General features: G+C 36.7%; 1 pseudogene; it reads right to left on the bottom strand.

Moving 5' to 3' along the window:
* Positions 1 to 5,780: 5,780 nt before the first annotated feature.
* LOC118982876 (olfactory receptor 51V1-like) lies at positions 5,781 to 6,682 on the bottom strand (annotated as a pseudogene).
* Between the last annotated feature and the right edge of the window lie 89 nt (positions 6,683 to 6,771).

Here is a 6,771-nt window from a genome sequence, read left to right as displayed (position 1 = left end):
ATTTCTGGTCAGGGAATCACATCTCTCTCTCTCTCTCTCTCTCTCTCCCCCTCTCTCTCCCTCTCTCTCCCACCCTACTCCTGCTCTCTCTCTAAAATCAATAAGAATGTCCTCGGATGAAGATTTAAAAAGCCATAAAGTTATGTATAGTAATGCTGAGTAAGGTTGATACTGCCCTGACTATATTACATTAATTTAGGAACACTGCATTATGAAGGGGCACTTCAAATAAACGTAATTACCTTCTAAAGGTGGGCCCCTTGTAGTACAACCTTCCCAAGCTAGGTGAACATTCTAGGAACCCATCTAAGTCAATGTATCAACTGGCATTGTTGTTAGAGGCTGAATTCGGCTTCAGTTTTTTTAAGAACCTTTCAATGTCATTGCCCATTTCATGATGGGTAAGGTATGAGTGTACCTGCCCACCGCTATGCTGAGTGTTCAGCATTTTTTGACAAAAAATGTCATGACAAAAAATGTCACGTCTCACCCTCCTTATTCACCAGATCTAGGTTTGAGAGACTATTTTTTTGTTTTGTTTTGTTTTCCCAGGATGAAAAAAGCCCTCAAGGGGAAACACTTTGTTGATGTGGAAGAGGTAAAACAAAAAACAGCAGAAGCAGTAAAAGGCATCAAAATTGAAAAGTTCAAAACTGTTTTGAGCAGTGGGAAAAACATCTCGGTAGGTGTATTGCATCATATGGAGAGTACTTTGAAAGTGACTGAAGTTTAAGCAAGTAAGAATAAATACACATTTTCTGTAAATAAATTTCAGGTTTTTTGAGTCTACCTAATCCTTCAAAAATTTAAATACTATGTCGATGGACTGAAAATGCAAATACCTGAACTGATGCAGTTAATAATAATGGTGACAGTGTTGATGATGATTATGATAATCATAGTGACAATACTGATTATGTTATGTTGGCCAACAAAATCCTTGACAAGAGTTTAATTTCTGTTTCCTTCTTTCTGTGTCTGTATTATAACATAAGGCAGGAACATATGTGCTGCTGCACATGGAAAATGCTGACTATTGCACTCAAGAAAGGAAGGAGGAAAACTTAGAGAATGAATAGTAATTGTTGCAGTGACTGACTGCATGTAATCAGGAAATGCCCAAAGAAGAAAATTCCTTAAAAATGTTAAGCAACTTTATATATTATTAGATAAATAAGTAATTAGAGTGGGCATTAGCCCCTGCATTAATAAAATAATCAATATTAACTGCAGTACTTAGAAGCATTAAAAGTAAAGTGGTCACGGGAGATACTGTCTTGGAAGAAATTTCAAATATAAAATGGGTCACTTAAAAAAATTTAGTCAAATAAACCTGCATTTTTAAAATGCCTTACATATCATTTGATTAGAAAAGTGTAATAATCATCCTCACATTACTTCCTGACTTACAGTCTTCACTAATTGATATACTTTACAAATTGTATCAATTGCCTAATAGTTACAAAATTTAAAAGTTTCCTACTGAGCCCTGGCTGGTGTGGCTCAGTGGAATGAGTGCGGGCCTGCGAACGACACGATCGTGGTTCGATTCCCGGTCAGGGCACATGCCTGGGTTGCGGGCCAGTTCCCAGCAGGGGACTCCTGAGAGGCAACCATACATTGATGTTTCTTTCCCTCTCTTCTTAAAATAAAAAAAAAATAAATTAAATTTAAAAAAAAGTTTCCTACTGAGAAGTCCAAGATGGCACTGTTACTATATCTATGAATTAGATAAGACACAGACTAGCGAATATTTTTATTGGACTAATTAGTACTTTTAAAAATGACTTTTCTGTTTGAGGGTCTTGGAGTATTCAGGCTAACATGCAAATTATGTGTGTTCTGGATATCTGGATAACTATCTCTGCAGAGGGAAGCATGCCATCCATACTTCACTGTTTTTGGGTACATCTGAACATGGACTCCTCTGATGTTGTCCAATCCAGTTCAGTATATGAGTACAAGTAGGAGATCATTGGGAGAAAGATGACAATTCTCAGGGGAGATTTTTACTTTTTGTTATGTGACTATTAGGAAATGGTTATTTGGCAGGAATATTTATCTTTGGGATGTATGTAAATATAGTGATGCAACAGCCCTGGCTGGTGTAGCTCAGTGGATTGAGCACGGGCCTGCGAACCAGAGGATCGCAGTTCGATTCCCAGTCAGGGCACATGCCTGGGTTGCAGGCCAGTTCCCGGCCAGGGGACACACGATACATTGTGTGTCCTCGGCAGAGGCAACCATACACTGATATTTCTCTCCCTCTCTCCTTCCCTTCCCCTCTAAAGATAAATAAATAAAATATTTAAAAAATATACTGATGTAACAATAATAAACACCAACAAAAGAAAATACAAATAAAAACAGAGATGGAGAAGGAGGGAGGAAGAGAGTCAGAGAGAGACAGACAGAAAGAGAAAATAACGGAAAGAGAGGGAGGGAGAGTAAAAAGGAAGGAAGGAAGGAAGGAAGGAAGAAAAGAAGGAAGGAATGCAGAAAGAGGTTCACTTGACAAGAACCATGAGAAGAGATTTATGTGCTTGGATGAACTACTTATGGTCAGCCAAGGCCCAGATTTTGTTAATAATAAGAGCCTAGTGGCTATTTGTTGACAGAAACTTCTCACATACTCGCACCTGAAAAACCTCAGACTGAAATCCAGGCTTCCCATACTGTGTTCACTTGTTTATACCATCTGAAGTGAACAACTGCAGGGAAACCCTGGTTTCCTTTTTCGACTAGCCTGCCCTGTTCAATTAGATCTGCACAATTTAGGTAACTAATTTACACAAAATGGTCCTAATTGGGAGCCTGTGTGAAAACTTTCATTATAAAAGGCAGCCTTCCCTTTTGTCTTGGTGGAAACACAATCCAGGTTGCTACCTGAATCTGTGTCTCCCAGGGCTGCAGCTCTTTTTTGCTCAAATCAATGCCTTTTTCTTCTTCATTAGTCTGAAATTAATTTCGGTTTTTGGAAGAAAGGAAGGATTCTAAATCACTCTTTAGCTACTTCAATCTTTATGTTCTACCCTCAGTGGCCAAAATCTCAAAATATTTATCTACACCAATTTTACGTACTCATTCAAATTTCCTTCATGAATTTTTAAAACACTGAATCCTTTCCCACCACTCTGCAAATATGGGTCATGATAAGTTTTCCATCGTTTTTCTAAACCTAATGGATGCTTTTCAGTAACCAATTTAAGTCACTGTTCTGCAATTTTGACGTACTCATTCTGCTGTTTAAAACACTTTTTCATTTGGATTCATTGACATCATGCTCTCCTAACATTTATATTGCTTCCTTTTCAGACTATTTTTAGTGATTCAACTGCACCCTATTGTAACGATCAAGTTTTTCAGTATACTCATACTGTTTCCTTGGTCAAATCGTCCACTCCCATGATGTCAAATACCATGTTTATGAACATCACTTCTAAATTCATTATCCAAGACACTGTTTTCATCAGAGCTCTGATATGTATATCAAACTCAAATAGAGAAAGTATCAAAATAGAGAAAGTATCAAATAGAGAAAGTTTAAAAAATAATATCTCTAAAACAAATCCTACTCACCCACACATTTCTTATATTGGTATATAACATCATCTCTTGTAGTTCTTATTCTGAAAATCTAAATATGATTGGTACCTCCTTTTCTCTTTCCCTTCATAGCCAATTAATTGTGAAATCTTGCAATTGCTTGCTTATCATTACTATATCCTGTTATTACGACTCTCTTATCTACTTTTCTGCTGTCAACTGTTGCCTCACTCATTTATTCAATAATGGGACTAATGTTCTTACACACGTTTGATCATTTCACCATTGTAATTGTAATTCACTAGTAGTTGCATATTTTTCTGAGAATTAAAACTAAATTAAAATCTCATCTTTCATTACCCTATTTTTGTCTAATTTTCAAATATTTACACTTGAAATTTCACAGTCACTTATTCACCTGTTTTTCATATGGTCCTACTTGTTCTCAACTTTTCCTTTTCCCTCTTCTCTCTGCCAAAAATTTCTTCTCTTTTATATTCCTCAGGTTATTTACCCTTAATCTTCCAACCTCAACTACATACTACTTGCTCAGTAAAGTTATTACATTCTCTTTGCTCAAGTAGAGTCTCTCATTATGCTGTCATTGTACTTGTCATTCCTTAATAAAGGCAATTATAATAATTGTAAATGTAGATAAATCCTTAATAATTTTTATTTTTATCATAGGGGAAAAGGGGAGGGACTCACATGAATAAGTATAAAGGACACATAGACAATAATTAAGGTGGCGGGTGGAAATGGGAGGGAGGTGGGGAGCACTGAGGGGCAGGGCAGGGAATATAAAACAGAAAACTGTACTTGAATAAGAATTAAATAAATTTTTAAAAATGAAGGTAAAAAAATAAAAAAATAAAAAGCTTCTAAAAATAACTTTTATTTTTATCACCTGTCATACTGAAGGAAAAGTACTCTTTTGTTTTCTACTGTTTTCTTGTACTTAAGTAGTGTCTAATACTGCATCTGACACTATGAGAGTACTTAATAATTTTAATGGATTTTTATAAATGTTCTGTGATTACTTCAAACTTAGTGTGTTCAAAAAGGGTTCCACTAACAATATTCATTCTTTGTCACTATTCCATTGAATGACAAGACATCAACTTGACTTCACAAGCCTGAAACTTGTGAAAAGCATCAACTATGAAACCACTCTCTGTTCACCAACCCACAATCAGTTATTAAGGTGTGTTTATATATCCTAAATATTCATCCCTGTTATGTTTTATTCCCTCAACCACTAAAAAATCTATGCTCAATTATGCTTTGGAAATAATATCTAAACTTTTTCTTCAGACTTTATGAACAACTTAAAATGCCATGAATAGATCTTAATGATAAAATATGAACAAAAAAGTGTAATGAAAAATGTATATGCAATAAGACCTTATGTTCCTAACATAAAAAGAAGTTAAGGGGAAAAAGTTAATCACAGTTAATCTTTGAGATAGAGAGATTATGACTCTTTCTATTTCAAAAGTCCTTTAATGTACTTGCATTAAGCCACTAAGGGGAAAAAAGGAATATAGTGGAGAGAAGGCTCAGAATCATAGTTTCAGCATAATAGTTACTTATCTAACTTCTATGAATAAGGAAAGTTCAATTTCACTGCATCATCCATTCTGACATCAACACTATTTTTTAAAAGTCTAAACAATAGATATGCTACTTAAGATCTAAACAACAGATTTTAAGTAGAAATGTTTCTAGATTTAAATGAAAAATATTGGATGACTAAGGTTAATACAATTTTCACATGACAACCATGCTGCCAATGTCACTGAAATGCAAAGGACTAAGTCAATAAAAGGCAAAGACACTCAATTGTCATGTCTGTAATATCTCCCAACAAACTTTCAGAAATCTTTCCTGGAATGTGTATTAGGAAAACTCAGTTCTATCACTTCTCCTGTATCAGTGAGACACTTAAGTTTTTTTAATACTTGAGTTTTTATAAAAGAACAAAATTTTTAGAAAATATTACACAGATATACATAAGTTATTGAACACATGGGAACTATCATTATTTTTTACCTTAATAGACAACAGAGTGGAGACTGACTGAGGGAGTGGGGGAGGAGGGTGGGCAGGGCAGGGGAGAGTCAGAAGGGGAAAACTGGGACAACTGTAACTGAACAACAATAAAAAAACATTTTACTGAATAAAATTCAAGGGTTCCATTATATTTTCAATGAAAACCACTTGTTCACCCTGCTTCAGATCTGCTGGGTCTTTACACTATACATGATTCCATTCATTAGGGGTGGAAATAGAATATAAATGATTCCCATAAGAATATGAACCAAGGGGGAGAGGTGCTTTCCAAAGCAGTGTACCGTGGTGAGACCAGTGATGGGAATATAGAAAACCAGGACAGCAGAGACATGGGAAACACAGGTCTGCAAAGACTTGAGCCTCTCTTCCTGAGATGCAACTGCCAGCACTGTGTACAAGATGAAAACATAAGAGATGAGAATAAGGACAGCATCTAAACAAGGCAAAAATCACCAGAACCAGGGCATATGAGCTGTTGAAGTGGATGTCAGAGCAGGCCAGCCGGAGTAGGTCCTGGTGCAGGCAGAAAGAGTGGGAGAGCACGTGGGAGCGGCAGTAATGGAAGAACTTCAAGCAGATGATGACAGGAAGAGTGGACACAGAACTTCTCATCACAATGGCCACCATGAAATGAATGATTCTACTATTAGTCAGGATGGATGTGTATCTCAGAGGATTGCCGATTGCAGTAAAGTGATCAAAAACCATGGCAAGGAGGACTCCAGACTCTGTGCTAGAGAGACCATGGACAAAATAAGTCTGCGATGCAGGCATCCAGGCTGATTTCCTGGCTGACCCCCCACAGGATCACCAGAACTATGTGCACTGTGGACAGCCCCATGCACAGGTCAGTGAAGGCCAGCATGGCCAAGAAGTAGAACATGGGCTGATGCAGGCTTGGCACAGTTTGGATCACGTGCAGCACCAGGCAGTTTCCCAGAAAAACCGTAACACAGATGGAGGAAAAAGGAATTGAAAACCAGAGAGAGTCCTGGTCTAGGCCAGGGAACCTTATAAGAATGAATATCAAGGAATTGCTAGAAGAAGCCAAGGAAGAAGGCATGAATATTTGAAGGCAGTTTTCAAAGTATGATAAATATTTATTCACAGTTTAGTTTAAACTGTCTATTGTCATTGAGAATGATCAAATAC

Source organism: Sturnira hondurensis, unplaced genomic scaffold (assembly GCF_014824575.4).
Source record: "Sturnira hondurensis isolate 20B ecotype Veracruz unplaced genomic scaffold, ASM1482457v3 Scaffold0002532, whole genome shotgun sequence".
Taxonomy (NCBI): Eukaryota; Metazoa; Chordata; class Mammalia; order Chiroptera; family Phyllostomidae; genus Sturnira; species Sturnira hondurensis.
Note: the sequence above shows the minus strand (reverse complement) of the source record. Positions and strands in the feature narration are given on the sequence as shown.